Source organism: Medicago sativa, chromosome 1, assembly GCF_051527215.1.
Source record: "Medicago sativa cultivar Bolivia chromosome 1, Bolivia_mono, whole genome shotgun sequence".
NCBI lineage: Eukaryota > Viridiplantae > Streptophyta > Magnoliopsida > Fabales > Fabaceae > Medicago > Medicago sativa.
Window position 1 is genome coordinate 23,004,466 of NC_140749.1, and position 16,923 is coordinate 23,021,388.

The following is a 16,923-nucleotide window of genomic DNA, read 5'->3' on the forward strand; positions in this document are numbered from 1 at the left end:
AGATAGGAGATAGGAGATATAGATTATATCTGTTTATTAGAAGAAATGTCTAATGTTTCACTATATTCCAACTTTTTTATTTACAGCAATAGTACATTCCAATTTCTTTATTATTAGAATCGACCAATATTAATATTTAACTTTAAATAATTATTTGGAATTGATGAAAAAACACTTCAAAATTTACATCAAAACAATAAGAAAAAGGAAATATGATGGATAAATTCAAATTCTTGTTAATATATCATGTTTTTATTTAGTTGCAATGAAGCTTAATTATTTTTGAACAACGTTACATTTCATATAGAAGAATAGCTCAAATATTAAAGCTAATCATTAATCAAGTATACAACAACAATACTGCTGCTCCGGTAGAACGCATTCCCCTCTCGCATAGCCGTTGTGTTTGCAATCATCATTACAAGCATGAGACCCATGTTGACATGGACCGATGCAGGTGGTACGTACGACATTTCTACACTCACTGTTGCGTATTCCTAATTAAAAGAACATCATTAGTGAATTTATATATAATATATATAAGGAATATTATTAGTGTACAGGAGAAAAAAATTCAGACTAATATGTTAATTGTCCACATACCTCCTGCAAATACAAGAAGAGCAATCAAGGTTGCGATGAAAAACTTTTGATTTTGAGCCATTTCTTTGTATCTTCTTGACATACTAATGAACATGTTCACCCTGTTTGTGTGAATATATATATTGAAATGACAGAAACTTGGGTAAAAACGTTTCTATTCAAAAGAGAGGCCATCGCTTTATTTTAGAAAAACAATTAAATCTTATTAACTATACAATCAAATACAATAAATCAAAATAAATCAGAATAACTCTAATTCATTGACTAAGTCATTGACACAAATAAATGTTAAATCTGACACAATAAAATACAACACATTAATATATGTGTGTATGCACAAATAAATTTTGTCAAAAGCATGATAATTTATAGTAGAGCAATATTGCTATATAACGCGAAGATTATCTCGCGAATCTCCCACGAACGCGCGCACTTGCTTACTGCTTTTTTTAGGCAAAGTAAAGCTCTCTACTTACAAACCCAACCTTATAATTTAGTGTCTTAAAAATAAAGTAAATTCAAAATATCTCATTCACTTACCACAAAGTGCAAAGTATATTCTAGGATAGGAAGTAGGAACCACCGCTATCACGAGTGTCATCTTCACCACCATTGTGGGTATCGTGGTTAATTGACACATCTTTCATTTTAATGCAGCAAGATGATGTAGCACCGCAGACATAAGATATATATAATAAAGTGGATAAAATATTTAGCATATATCTTTCTTTTTTCAAATGGAAAACTAGAAGAAAATGAATTGCAAATGGAAGTAAATCACACACATTCATGAAACTCTTGTTCGGATAAAGTATTTCCGTTTAAAAAATGTAATAAATTAGATGAGTTTGTTTATACTTTTTCATTATCCCAATTATATCCTTAAACGATATTTTATATAATAAAAATTGTTGTTGATGTCATTCAAAAAAATTCAGATTATATTTTTTTTTATTATATTGTTGGTGTCATTGAAATAACATGTGTCTGTCTTTTCGCTAGTAAACAATAACAATTGTAATGTTGTGCTGCCTCAAAAAAAAAAAAAATAGTAATTTTGTATTGAATGCTACTTCAATTTTGGGCGAGTTTTGAAAAACCCCACGTAAAAAAATAAATTTTATATCCACCTTGCCATTTAAAGATTCCATCAAAAACAACCTTAACCCCGTCTAACAAGGCAAATAAAATGATGTGGCACACTCACTAGCCAATTTTTTTTTTTTTTGAACAAATCAAAATGGAATATATTGCATCAACCAAAAGTGAATCACCCCGCACAAAGTGTGCTAAAAGTGATGACTCACTCACAATCATTTACAGAGACATGGCCCCTATGTAAAGGACACCAACCACCAAGGAAAAAAAACAAAAATTACATGACACCCATACAAAGGAGAGGGTGCCGCCACCAGTCATGATAACAATACCCTAAATGGACACGATTCGAAGACATCCATAAAAAAGAATTTAGCTTAATTTTTTCTAGTATAATGAAAGAGTCAGACACCACATTGTTAAAGATACGAATGTTCCTTTCCTTCCATATTGCCCAAGCACATGCAAGCCAAATAACCTTTAAATAATGATGAACAGATCACGGCATTCCCGCCAAGTGAGTAACTGTAAGAAGTGATCAACAAGAGATCCAGGAAAAGCAAAAGCCAAATTAATTTCTCTATTAAGAAAAATTTGAATGAAAAGAGTTAAAACTATGCGATCAAATTATTGGAATCACCCTAAGCATAAATTATAAACAAATATGTCATTGTAAGTTTAGTTCAGTTGGTAGGAACAATGCATAATAAATGTAAGGTCCAAGATTCAAACCTCCACAACCAAAAGAAAAGTTATAAACAAATAATAATTTATGTTACGACTATGAAGGAAAATAAAGGTTAAAAGCAAGCCCTTGGTAAGAACAATGCATAATATATGCAAGGTCCATGATTCAAACCTCGATAACCATTTTTTTTTTATAAACAAATAATAATTTATGTTACGACTATGAAGGAAAATAAAGGTTAAAAGCAAGCCCCAACAGAGCTCTATTCAGACTGCAACATATGGAAAATGCATTACAGAGCAGCAATCAAATTCTATGTACCATAATTTGAACCCATTGTTTTTCTAAGACAGTTGGAAGAGGTAATGACCATGAAGTTAGCAAGAGGTAATTAATCAATACCTCAATAATTATTTGACAAAAGAAAATGACAGATTAGAATGACCATGAAGCTTCGTTTGTATGCATATTTGATCATCTGACGGAAGAAAATGATAGATTAGTGTAACCAAAATAAAATAAAATAAAATGATAGATTTTTTTTTTTTTGGTTACAATAAAATGATAGATTAGAATCCTATTCTTTTCCCAATAATCCAGATGTTACTGATAAATTGGGAAGGTTACTGATCCTAATAATTCATGGTTACATACAAGTTGTCAATATCGAGATTTTGCTTCAGGACGAAAGAGAAAAAGCAAAATCGACAATCGTAAAATTGCAACTAAATCGAAGGATTTTACTCAATTACTTCCGTAGAATCGATATAAGAATACGTAAAATCAAAATCAAAATTGTTGGTCACAAAAAAATACTTAATATATGTTATAAATGATATATCTATACTATATATAAAGAAAACAACCCCCGTCCTCGCGAGCTTAGCCCAGTTGGTTAGGACAATGCATAAAATATGCAAGGTCCGGGATTCAAACCCCGACCACTACCAAAAAAATGCTCTTAATTTTCAATACAAATAACACATCTAACAAATAAATAAGAATAAATTTAAATATTAAAATAAAAGTGCAATAAACATAAATATTTAGTTTTTTTCCTTTATCAATTAAAAATTGTAACAAAATAAATGAGTATATCTATACTTACCTTTTCATTATCTCAATTATACCCTTAAACAAAAAAAAAATTCTATAATAAAGATTGTTGTTGGTGTCATTGAAAAAAATAAGAGCTCTATTCAGACTGCTTAATATTCGACATTGATTCTGTTGGAACAAAATGTGTTTAACAATGAACCTTAAAGAGTATTGATGATAACAAGGTATTAAAAATTGTAAATTGGACTAGCTAATATTTGTTCAAGTGTACAGGACCAGAACTATATTTTTACATCATTAATTGGTCTGAATGAGCAAATAAAGAGCAAAAGAAATCAACGGAATTGAAGCTTAGACGCTCCTGAAGGCAATATGCTCCTGAAGACGAAAAGCGCTCCTGAAGTCAAGCCGCTCCTGAAGTGAGTAAAGTGCTCCTGAAGACTAAAGTGCTCCTGACGAAATAAGTGCTCCTGAAGATTAGTGCTCCTGAAGACTAGAGGTCCAGAAGCGCCACATCATCATCAGAAGTTGCCTCATCAGAAGCCATTTCACCAGAAGCTGAAGATCAACTGAATTTGAGAAATTCAAGGATTCAAGAGTTGTTTTATGGATCGAAATTCTTCAAAGGACAACAAAAGATTAGTGGAATTTTGCAACGGTCATTTCAAAGGTGTTTGAAGGCATGTGCATTCAAAGGTGGCAATTTCACAACTAATATTTGTTTCAAAGGTGTTCTTCATAGGACAACAACCAAATCAGGCAAAAGATCATTGGTGAAAGATCAAGCTTCAACAACGAATCTTTTGATGCGCTGACAATTTCACAACGTCTCTTTCACACCTCTATATAAAGGAGTGAAGACTTAGAGTTTTGGTAATGCTGAACGAAAGACTCACAACATTTTTACAAGTGCCAAACCTCTGCTGAAATTGTTCTGCATTCACTTATAATTTCTGTGTCTCAAAGTTTCATCTTAGAAATTCTTAAGTTATTGAGTCTGTATCTAATTTGTATTGTGAGCACCTCTGATTGTATATCAAGTGTTCAACCTTAAACAATTTTCTGTGTAATTTTGTTTAGCTAGAAGTCTCTTGCAGTTGTGCTTGAGAAGGGAAGTCTCTTGATTGTGTTCTTGAGCATAGGAAGACTCTTGCAAAGTGTGCTTGAGCAAAGGAAGTCTCTTGCAGGTGTGCTTGAGCAATTGTAATCAGATATTACATTATAGTGAAATCTCCTTGGAAGTGCAAGGGGACTGGACTACTTCTGGATTGTGGAAGGAACCAGTATAATTGATTTGTGTCTTTCTTCTTCTCTCTCTGTTTTATTTCGCTGCGTTCAGATTCTGATTATCACTTCAGAAGCTGTTTCACTTAGCTTTTGATCAGTGTGTTCAGTTTTTAGAGAAATGAAGAATTTTTCAAAATACAATTCAACCCCCCTTCTTGTGTTTTTCTCACCTTCAATTGGTATCTAGAGCCTTGGTTCTGTTGATAACACCTAACAGTGTAACAGTCCAAAATCTGAGAAAAACATGTCTACTCCTACTCCTACTGGATCTGGTCATACTAGCTATAATAATCTCTCACATGATTATAGTGACAGTAAGAAATCTAGTGTTGGAAAGATTCCAAAGTTCAACGGAGATGCTGAAGAATTTTCTTGGTGGAAAACCAACTTCTATAGTAATATCATGAGCTTAGATGAAGAACTATGGGATATACTAGAATATGGTGTTGGTGACTTAGTTCTTGATGAAGAAGGAGCTGCTGTGGATAGAAAGAAACATACTCCTGAGTTGAAGAAACTCTACAAGAAGCATCATATTATTAGAGGAGCTCTTGTCACTGCCATACCCAAAGCAGAGTACATGAAAATGAGTGACAAATCCACTGCTAAAGCTATGTTTGCTTCTCTCTGTTCAAACTACGAAGGCAGCAAGAAGGTCAAAGAAGCTAAAGCTCTCATGCTTGTACATCAGTACGAGTTATTCAAGATGAAGGATGATGAAACTATTGAGGAGATGTACTCAAGGTTTCAAACCTTAGTCTCTGGGCTACAAATTCTAAAGAAGAGCTATGTTGCTTCTGACCATGTGAGCAAGATACTCAGAAGCTTGCCTGCTAGATGGAGACCAAAGGTGACTGCCATTGAGGAAGCTAAATATTTAAACACTTTAAGTGTCGAAGATCTTGTTAGTTCTCTCAAAGTTCATGAGTTAAGTCTTAATGAACATTAGTCTACTAAGAAGAGTAAATCAATAGCTCTTCCATCCAAAGGCAAGTCATCAAAAGCTCTCAAAGTGGTTGAATCTAAAGAAGAAGAACAATCAAGTTCAGATTCTGAACCAGATGCTGCTGAAATGGCCATGCTCTCCAACAGACTTCAGTATCTGGCCAAGAAGAACAGAAAGCTTCTAGCTAGAAGGAGTAACTCCAGAAGCTCAAGGAGAGAAGATCAGAAGGGATGCTTCAACTGTAAGAAGCCTGGACACTTCATTGCTGAATGCCCTGATCTTCAGAAGGAGAAGTCAAAGGACAAGTCAAAGAAGTCAACATTCAAACCAAGCAAATTCAAGAAGCAGATTAAGCAGAGTTTAATGGCAACCTGGGATGATTTGGGAAGTGAATCTAGATCTGATAAAGAGGAAGCTGATGAAGATGCAAAGGTAGCTGTTGGGTTAGTTGCCACAACAACTTCAGAAACTGGATCAGAATCAGATGCTGAAGATGAAAATGAGGTATATTCTAAGATTCCCAGAGATGAACTTGTTGAGTCACTTAAAGAACTTCTTACACATTTTGAAGTAAGAACCAATGAGTTGAAGGATTTAAAAGAAAAATATGTTGATTTGGTAAAACAGCAAAAATCAACTCTATTGGATCTGAAAGCTTCTGAACAAGGACTTAGGGGCATTGAATTCATGTGTAAAACTTATGAAGATCAGCTCAGGTTCTTATGTCAGAAGCTACAAGAAAAGTGTAATGAAAAACCTTTAAGCAACCATGAAATTGCTCTTGAAGATTTTATCATATCTGGAATTGACAGAAGCAGATTGGCTTCTATGATCTATAGCATTTACAGAAACAATGGCAAAGGGATTGGTTTTTCAGGAGGGAAACCAAATGAAATCAGTCTCAAAGCATGTTGTGAATGCATCAAGGAAGGATTGAAAACCTTCTTTGTACCTGAAGGTGCTGAGTTGGAAACTGTTATTCAATCAGAACCTGAAGATTCAATCAGAACCTGAAGATTCTAGCTCTAAGGCTAAGATCACCTCAAAGCTAAAGAACTCTAAGCCAAAGGCTATGATCAAATCTGAATCCAAGACTTAAAAGATCAGGATCCTGAAAAGATCAGAACCTGTTCCTCAGAGTCTGGTGAAACCAAAATCTGAGGTTCTGAAGTCCAAGTTTCTGAAGAAGACAGTTACTGCTTCTGAGGTACCAAAACCTAAGGTGATGGTTAATCAGAAGCAACCCAACTTACAGCACAAGGTACATGAAGCGAAGAGTAAAGCCTTAAGTACTAACCTTTCAGGACCCATAGGACAATGGGTACCTAAATCTGAAAATGTTAATGATGCAGGTATGTCTAAGAGCAGTGCCAAAGCAAAGATCATGATACCTAGACAGCGGTTGCTCAAGACACATGACAGGAGAAAAGTCCAGCTTCCTCAGCCTAACAATGAAGGAAGGAGGAAATGTGAAATTTGGAGGCAACCAGTCTGTCAAGATCATAGGTACAGGAACTATTGGTAATTCCTCTACCTCAATTAATAATGTATGGTTGGTAGATGGTCTTGAACATAACCTTTTGAGCATTAGTCAATTTTGTGATAATGGTTATGATGTGCTTTTTGAGAAAACCAACTGTATTGTAATCAACAAGGAAGACAAATCCATTGTGTTCAAGGGAAAGAGAGTTGATAATGTCTACAAAATCAATTTTTCTGAATTGGCTGATCAGAAGGTGATTTGCCTTCTATCAGTGAATGATAAGAAATGGATGTGGCACAGAAGGTTGGGACATGCTTGTTATACCCTAATTTTGGACCTAAAAATACTGGCTCAATTCTTCTTTTCTTGCATGTTAAACCATCCAAAGGGTTTTTCTTGCATTTCAAGTCATTTGAATTTGTCTCTGATCAATTGCATCTTTCTCTGCATTTTATTTCAATGTTATTTGCAAAATTCATGAAAAAGGGTATTTTAGTCATTTCCTGCATTCAAACTCATTTTGGTCCTTGAAAATTGTTTGAGTCTTTTCATTTGGTTTGTATAAGTCTTTGTTTCAATCTCATGTTAAAATCCATTTCAAAGATTGCATCTGAGCCATTTTTGGGCCAATTTGGTCCCTAGGGGCATTTTAGTCAATTCCTGTGCTAAAACTCTTTTTACCCCTAAAAATTGTCTCCGAGTCTTTTAATTTACTTGTATGAACTCTTGCTTTGATTCCCTGCTAAAAAACCATTTTAAAATTGCATTTGAATCATTTTGAGTCATTTTAGTCCCTAGGGGCATTTTGGCCATTTCACATGAAATTTTGACAGAGAGAGGTTACTTTTAAGTACCTCATTTATGTAATTGGTTCGTTTTAGTCCATTTTATTTTTTTTTATTGGTTTCACTTTACGTTTTTTCCAAATTACCAATTTTATTTCAATTTTATTATTAATTGCATTTCAGTCCTTCAAGTCTTAAAAATTGCACTTTAGTCCTTTCTTCCATTTTATTTTTCTTTTAAAATCTTTCTCAATTTAAATTTTAGTCCTTTAAGTCAAACTTTTGTTTTTAGTCCTTTTTAGGTCAATTGCAGATTGGTCCCAAAGTCTTAAAAATTGCAGAAAGGTCCTTAAGTCCCAAATTTAGTCCAAATTCGAATCAGACAAGTCCAGTCCAGGTGTCAACTTTCCATTGGATTACAAGTACACATGTCGGCTATAAATACGACACATTGACAGACTTTTAGCAAGTGTACTAAAAATATATCGAAGTAATAAAATTTATAAGATTCGTATCCACAGGGACTGTTTCAACTTCTACTCGGTAATAACGTTATTATTAAGGATGTATGTAAAATAGGGGTTGCCCTAGGCAGTTGGTTTGGTTTGCAAATGTAAGGAAAAATTGGTTAAAGAAATGATATGGAGAGATGATTAGGTCATTCGATTCATCTATTCATCGCTCATATTAGCAACCTGTTTCTTAAGTCTACGAATAATATTCAGTTCACGACAAATTAACAAAATAGCTTAGGTCAATCCCTTGATCCTAAACCCTCTTTTCTAATTATAATTCCCTAATCCCTTAGGTGAACCTATAATCATCAAAGGTTTTAAGTCCGTTAATTCACTTATCACAACCTAACAACGCTCTATCCCTAGATTGTCCGTTAGATTGAACAGTATAAATATGTCAGAGTTACACGCTAGTGTCAGTAGTCATATAAACTCTAGAATCAATTATATTGGGTCAGAATCATAAAAGCATTAAGAACAATTTATACTGAATAAACTAGAATAACATTCATAACAATTAAGAGTTACAGGTTACATAAACATGAGCTAGAACAGAATCATCTCTTGACCTAATCACAAAGGATCTAGCTATTCATGGCTAAAGCATAAATAACTAATATGAAAGAAGGATTCATTACATGAAATTGGTTACCGGATATGAGTTTTGATGGTCTCCAACCTTCTATCCATGGTTCCTGCTCCAAAAGTCTGTTTCTTTCCCAAAATTTTCCTTCCTCTCTCCAGAAAACAGCATTGGCTTTTATAGAAAATTGCAAAGCTAAGCACCCATCGTAGTACGATCTAAAGCATAGTAGTACGATACTTCATTTTGCCAAGTCAACGTTTAAAGATACTATTCCATCGTAGTACGATGCTTTACCATCGCACTACGATATTTCCAGTGCATGCAGCCTTCCAAAACGTGACAGACCTTGTCTTGTGCGGCTGTTTTTTTATTGTTTCAAACCATTTCCCTTTCTTTTCCTTTCAGCCGTTCCTTTTTATCATGACAGGCCAATTGATTTTTATTTTATTCATTGTGGGCAGCTAGCACTAAGACCCACATATTCCTTGGTTCCATTGTCCAACATACACGCACACAAAGATATAAATAATACTATAGTATATATAATAATATATTATATCACATACATATATGTATATCATATAATATATATAAATATATGCATAATATTATTTGCAACTCTCTCAATTAAAACTAACATAAACTCATCTAAAGACTCACAAAATGACAATGAAAAGACTCTAAAAATAGTGTATGACTGACTGTCATCACAACCCCAAACTTGCATCGTTACTTGTCCTCAAGGAACTTACTTTAAAATGAAAATTAACAGTAAAATAACATTTACCTCAGCAATGGTAATATCAAAAGTTCATCTTCTAGTTAGCATTAGAGGGCTAACTTGCTTGCCAAAACATTCACTCCACAACTTCACGCAACATCATAGAACAGACACAAACAGTCGACACACTAATCACTATATTGCCAAAACTTGAAAAGCTTCTAAACATCAGTTAAAGTTACATTACAATACACACTTTAAGGACTTTCAGGGTGTAACGGGGCTAAGGACACAGGTGGGATTATTTGGGAAGTATGCTTAAAATAACAAATTGGAGTAATAAAATTTATAAGATTCGTATCCACAGGGACTGTTTCAACTTCTACTCGGTAATAACGTTATTATTAAGGATGTATGTAAAATAGGGGTTGCCCTAGGCAGTTGGTTTGGTTTGCAAATGTAAGGAAAAATTGGTTAAAGAAATGATATGGAGAGATGATTAGGTCATTCGATTCATCTATTCATCGCTCATATTAGCAACCTGTTTCTTAAGTCTACGAATAATATTCAGTTCACGACAAATTAACAAAATAGCTTAGGTCAATCCCTTGATCCTAAACCCTCTTTTCTAATTATAATTCCCTAATCCCTTAGGTGAACCTATAATCATCAAAGGTTTTAAGTCCGTTAATTCACTTATCACAACCTAACAACGCTCTATCCCTAGATTGTCCGTTAGATTGAACAGTATAAATATGTCAGAGTTACACGCTAGTGTCAGTAGTCATATAAACTCTAGAATCAATTATATTGGGTCAGAATCATAAAAGCATTAAGAACAATTTATACTGAATAAACTAGAATAACATTCATAACAATTAAGAGTTACAGGTTACATAAACATGAGCTAGAACAGAATCATCTCTTGACCTAATCACAAAGGATCTAGCTATTCATGGCTAAAGCATAAATAACTAATATGAAAGAAGGATTCATTACATGAAATTGGTTACCGGATATGAGTTTTGATGGTCTCCAACCTTCTATCCATGGTTCCTGCTCCAAAAGTCTGTTTCTTTCCCAAAATTTTCCTTCCTCTCTCCAGAAAACAGCATTGGCTTTTATAGAAAATTGCAAAGCTAAGCACCCATCGTAGTACGATCTAAAGCATAGTAGTACGATACTTCATTTTGCCAAGTCAACGTTTAAAGATACTATTCCATCGTAGTACGATGCTTTACCATCGCACTACGATATTTCCAGTGCATGCAGCCTTCCAAAACGTGACAGACCTTGTCTTGTGCGGCTGTTTTTTTATTGTTTCAAACCATTTCCCTTTCTTTTCCTTTCAGCCGTTCCTTTTTATCATGACAGGCCAATTGATTTTTATTTTATTCATTGTGGGCAGCTAGCACTAAGACCCACATATTCCTTGGTTCCATTGTCCAACATACACGCACACAAAGATATAAATAATACTATAGTATATATAATAATATATTATATCACATACATATATGTATATCATATAATATATATAAATATATGCATAATATTATTTGCAACTCTCTCAATTAAAACTAACATAAACTCATCTAAAGACTCACAAAATGACAATGAAAAGACTCTAAAAATAGTGTATGACTGACTGTCATCACAACCCCAAACTTGCATCGTTACTTGTCCTCAAGGAACTTACTTTAAAATGAAAATTAACAGTAAAATAACATTTACCTCAGCAATGGTAATATCAAAAGTTCATCTTCTAGTTAGCATTAGAGGGCTAACTTGCTTGCCAAAACATTCACTCCACAACTTCACGCAACATCATAGAACAGACACAAACAGTCGACACACTAATCACTATATTGCCAAAACTTGAAAAGCTTCTAAACATCAGTTAAAGTTACATTACAATACACACTTTAAGGACTTTCAGGGTGTAACGGGGCTAAGGACACAGGTGGGATTATTTGGGAAGTATGCTTAAAATAACAAATTGGAGTAATAAAATTTATAAGATTCGTATCCACAGGGACTGTTTCAACTTCTACTCGGTAATAACGTTATTATTAAGGATGTATGTAAAATAGGGGTTGCCCTAGGCAGTTGGTTTGGTTTGCAAATGTAAGGAAAAATTGGTTAAAGAAATGATATGGAGAGATGATTAGGTCATTCGATTCATCTATTCATCGCTCATATTAGCAACCTGTTTCTTAAGTCTACGAATAATATTCAGTTCACGACAAATTAACAAAATAGCTTAGGTCAATCCCTTGATCCTAAACCCTCTTTTCTAATTATAATTCCCTAATCCCTTAGGTGAACCTATAATCATCAAAGGTTTTAAGTCCGTTAATTCACTTATCACAACCTAACAACGCTCTATCCCTAGATTGTCCGTTAGATTGAACAGTATAAATATGTCAGAGTTACACGCTAGTGTCAGTAGTCATATAAACTCTAGAATCAATTATATTGGGTCAGAATCATAAAAGCATTAAGAACAATTTATACTGAATAAACTAGAATAACATTCATAACAATTAAGAGTTACAGGTTACATAAACATGAGCTAGAACAGAATCATCTCTTGACCTAATCACAAAGGATCTAGCTATTCATGGCTAAAGCATAAATAACTAATATGAAAGAAGGATTCATTACATGAAATTGGTTACCGGATATGAGTTTTGATGGTCTCCAACCTTCTATCCATGGTTCCTGCTCCAAAAGTCTGTTTCTTTCCCAAAATTTTCCTTCCTCTCTCCAGAAAACAGCATTGGCTTTTATAGAAAATTGCAAAGCTAAGCACCCATCGTAGTACGATCTAAAGCATAGTAGTACGATACTTCATTTTGCCAAGTCAACGTTTAAAGATACTATTCCATCGTAGTACGATGCTTTACCATCGCACTACGATATTTCCAGTGCATGCAGCCTTCCAAAACGTGACAGACCTTGTCTTGTGCGGCTGTTTTTTTATTGTTTCAAACCATTTCCCTTTCTTTTCCTTTCAGCCGTTCCTTTTTATCATGACAGGCCAATTGATTTTTATTTTATTCATTGTGGGCAGCTAGCACTAAGACCCACATATTCCTTGGTTCCATTGTCCAACATACACGCACACAAAGATATAAATAATACTATAGTATATATAATAATATATTATATCACATACATATATGTATATCATATAATATATATAAATATATGCATAATATTATTTGCAACTCTCTCAATTAAAACTAACATAAACTCATCTAAAGACTCACAAAATGACAATGAAAAGACTCTAAAAATAGTGTATGACTGACTGTCATCACAACCCCAAACTTGCATCGTTACTTGTCCTCAAGGAACTTACTTTAAAATGAAAATTAACAGTAAAATAACATTTACCTCAGCAATGGTAATATCAAAAGTTCATCTTCTAGTTAGCATTAGAGGGCTAAATTGCTTGCCAAAACATTCACTCCACAACTTCACGCAGCATCATAGAACAGACACAAACAGTCGACACACTAATCACTATATTGCCAAAACTTGAAAAGCTTCTAAACATCAGTTAAAGTTACATTACAATACACACTTTAAGGACTTTCAGGGTGTAACGGGGCTAAGGACACAGGTGGGATTGTTTGGGAAGTATGCTTAAAATAACAAATTGGAGTAATAAAATTTATAAGATTCGTATCCACAGGGACTGTTTCAACTTCTACTCGGTAATAACGTTATTATTAAGGATGTATGTAAAATAGGGGTTGCCCTAGGCAGTTGGTTTGGTTTGCAAATGTAAGGAAAAATTGGTTAAAGAAATGATATGGAGAGATGATTAGGTCATTCGATTCATCTATTCATCGCTCATATTAGCAACCTGTTTCTTAAGTCTACGAATAATATTCAGTTCACGACAAATTAACAAAATAGCTTAGGTCAATCCCTTGATCCTAAACCCTCTTTTCTAATTATAATTCCCTAATCCCTTAGGTGAACCTATAATCATCAAAGGTTTTAAGTCCGTTAATTCACTTATCACAACCTAACAACGCTCTATCCCTAGATTGTCCGTTAGATTGAACAGTATAAATATGTCAGAGTTACACGCTAGTGTCAGTAGTCATATAAACTCTAGAATCAATTATATTGGGTCAGAATCATAAAAGCATTAAGAACAATTTATACTGAATAAACTAGAATAACATTCATAACAATTAAGAGTTACAGGTTACATAAACATGAGCTAGAACAGAATCATCTCTTGACCTAATCACAAAGGATCTAGCTATTCATGGCTAAAGCATAAATAACTAATATGAAAGAAGGATTCATTACATGAAATTGGTTACCGGATATGAGTTTTGATGGTCTCCAACCTTCTATCCATGGTTCCTGCTCCAAAAGTCTGTTTCTTTCCCAAAATTTTCCTTCCTCTCTCCAGAAAACAGCATTGGCTTTTATAGAAAATTGCAAAGCTAAGCACCCATCGTAGTACGATCTAAAGCATAGTAGTACGATACTTCATTTTGCCAAGTCAACGTTTAAAGATACTATTCCATCGTAGTACGATGCTTTACCATCGCACTACGATATTTCCAGTGCATGCAGCCTTCCAAAACGTGACAGACCTTGTCTTGTGCGGCTGTTTTTTTATTGTTTCAAACCATTTCCCTTTCTTTTCCTTTCAGCCGTTCCTTTTTATCATGACAGGCCAATTGATTTTTATTTTATTCATTGTGGGCAGCTAGCACTAAGACCCACATATTCCTTGGTTCCATTGTCCAACATACACGCACACAAAGATATAAATAATACTATAGTATATATAATAATATATTATATCACATACATATATGTATATCATATAATATATATAAATATATGCATAATATTATTTGCAACTCTCTCAATTAAAACTAACATAAACTCATCTAAAGACTCACAAAATGACAATGAAAAGACTCTAAAAATAGTGTATGACTGACTGTCATCACAACCCCAAACTTGCATCGTTACTTGTCCTCAAGGAACTTACTTTAAAATGAAAATTAACAGTAAAATAACATTTACCTCAGCAATGGTAATATCAAAAGTTCATCTTCTAGTTAGCATTAGAGGGCTAAATTGCTTGCCAAAACATTCACTCCACAACTTCACGCAGCATCATAGAACAGACACAAACAGTCGACACACTAATCACTATATTGCCAAAACTTGAAAAGCTTCTAAACATCAGTTAAAGTTACATTACAATACACACTTTAAGGACTTTCAGGGTGTAACGGGGCTAAGGACACAGGTGGGATTGTTTGGGAAGTATGCTTAAAATAACAAATTGGAGTAATAAAATTTATAAGATTCGTATCCACAGGGACTGTTTCAACTTCTACTCGGTAATAACGTTATTATTAAGGATGTATGTAAAATAGGGGTTGCCCTAGGCAGTTGGTTTGGTTTGCAAATGTAAGGAAAAATTGGTTAAAGAAATGATATGGAGAGATGATTAGGTCATTCGATTCATCTATTCATCGCTCATATTAGCAACCTGTTTCTTAAGTCTACGAATAATATTCAGTTCACGACAAATTAACAAAATAGCTTAGGTCAATCCCTTGATCCTAAACCCTCTTTTCTAATTATAATTCCCTAATCCCTTAGGTGAACCTATAATCATCAAAGGTTTTAAGTCCGTTAATTCACTTATCACAACCTAACAACGCTCTATCCCTAGATTGTCCGTTAGATTGAACAGTATAAATATGTCAGAGTTACACGCTAGTGTCAGTAGTCATATAAACTCTAGAATCAATTATATTGGGTCAGAATCATAAAAGCATTAAGAACAATTTATACTGAATAAACTAGAATAACATTCATAACAATTAAGAGTTACAGGTTACATAAACATGAGCTAGAACAGAATCATCTCTTGACCTAATCACAAAGGATCTAGCTATTCATGGCTAAAACATAAATAACTAATATGAAAGAAGGATTCATTACATGAAATTGGTTACCGGATATGAGTTTTGATGGTCTCCAACCTTCTATCCATGGTTCCTGCTCCAAAAGTCTGTTTCTTTCCCAAAACTTTCCTTCCTCTCTCCAGAAAACAGCATTGGCTTTTATAGAAAATTGCAAAAAGCTAAGCACCCATCGTAGTACGATCTAAAGCATAGTAGTACGATACTTCATTTTGCCAAGTCAACGTTTAAAGATACTATTCCATCGTAGTACGATGCTTTACCATCACACTACGATATTTCCAGTGCATGCAGCCTTCCAAAACGTGACAGACCTTGTCTTGTGCGGCTGTTTTTTTATTGTTTCAAACCATTTCCCTTTCTTTTCCTTTCAGCCGTTCCTTTTTATCATGACAGGCCAATTGATTTTTATTTTATTCATTGTGGGCAGCTAGCACTAAGACCCACATATTCCTTGGTTCCATTGTCCAACATACACGCACACAAAGATATAAATAATACTATAGTATATATAATAATATATTATATCACATACATATATGTATATCATATAATATATATAAATATATGCATAATATTATTTGCAACTCTCTCAATTAAAACTAACATAAACTCATCTAAAGACTCACAAAATGACAATGAAAAGACTCTAAAAATAGTGTATGACTGACTGTCATCACACATCATCAATGCACAGTGTTATACCCTAATTTTGGACCTAAAAATACTGACTCAATTCTTCTTTTCTTGCATGTTAAAACGACCCAAAGGGTTTTTTTCTTGCATTTTAAGTCATTTGATTTGTCTCTGATCAATTGCATCTTTCTCTGCATTTTATTTCAATGATATTTGCAAAATTCATGAAAAAGGGTATTTTAGTCATTTCCTGCATTCAACTCATTTTAATCCTTGAAAATTGTTTGAGTCTTTTCAATTGGTTTGTATAAGTCCTTGTTTCAATCTCATGTCAAAATTCATTTCAAAAATATCAGTTGAGTCATTTTTAAGTCAGTTTAGCCCCTAGGGGCATTTTGGTCATTTCCTATGTTAGAATTTCTTTCAATCTTTGAAAAGTTGCCCCTGAGTCATTTCAATTGGTTTGAATAAACTCTTGTTTAGTTCTATGTTAAAATCCGTTTTAAAATTGCATCTGAGACATTTTGAGTCA

The 16,923-nt window shown here is 33.8% G+C and overlaps 2 long non-coding RNA genes across 2 annotated transcripts; both read right to left on the bottom strand.

Moving 5' to 3' along the window:
- Positions 1 to 213: 213 nt before the first annotated feature.
- LOC146953694 (uncharacterized) lies at positions 214 to 1,135 on the bottom strand. The gene is made up of 2 exons (XR_015011141.1): positions 604 to 1,135; positions 214 to 497 (listed from the first exon to the last, which is right to left on the bottom strand). It is a non-coding gene; the product is annotated as an uncharacterized LOC146953694 (long non-coding RNA).
- A 7,792-nt stretch (positions 1,136 to 8,927) lies between these two features.
- Positions 8,928 to 16,430, bottom strand: LOC146953695 (uncharacterized). Its single transcript, XR_015011142.1, has 2 exons — positions 15,775 to 16,430; positions 8,928 to 14,922 (listed from the first exon to the last, which is right to left on the bottom strand). It is a non-coding gene; the product is annotated as an uncharacterized LOC146953695 (long non-coding RNA).
- Positions 16,431 to 16,923: the final 493 nt, after the last annotated feature.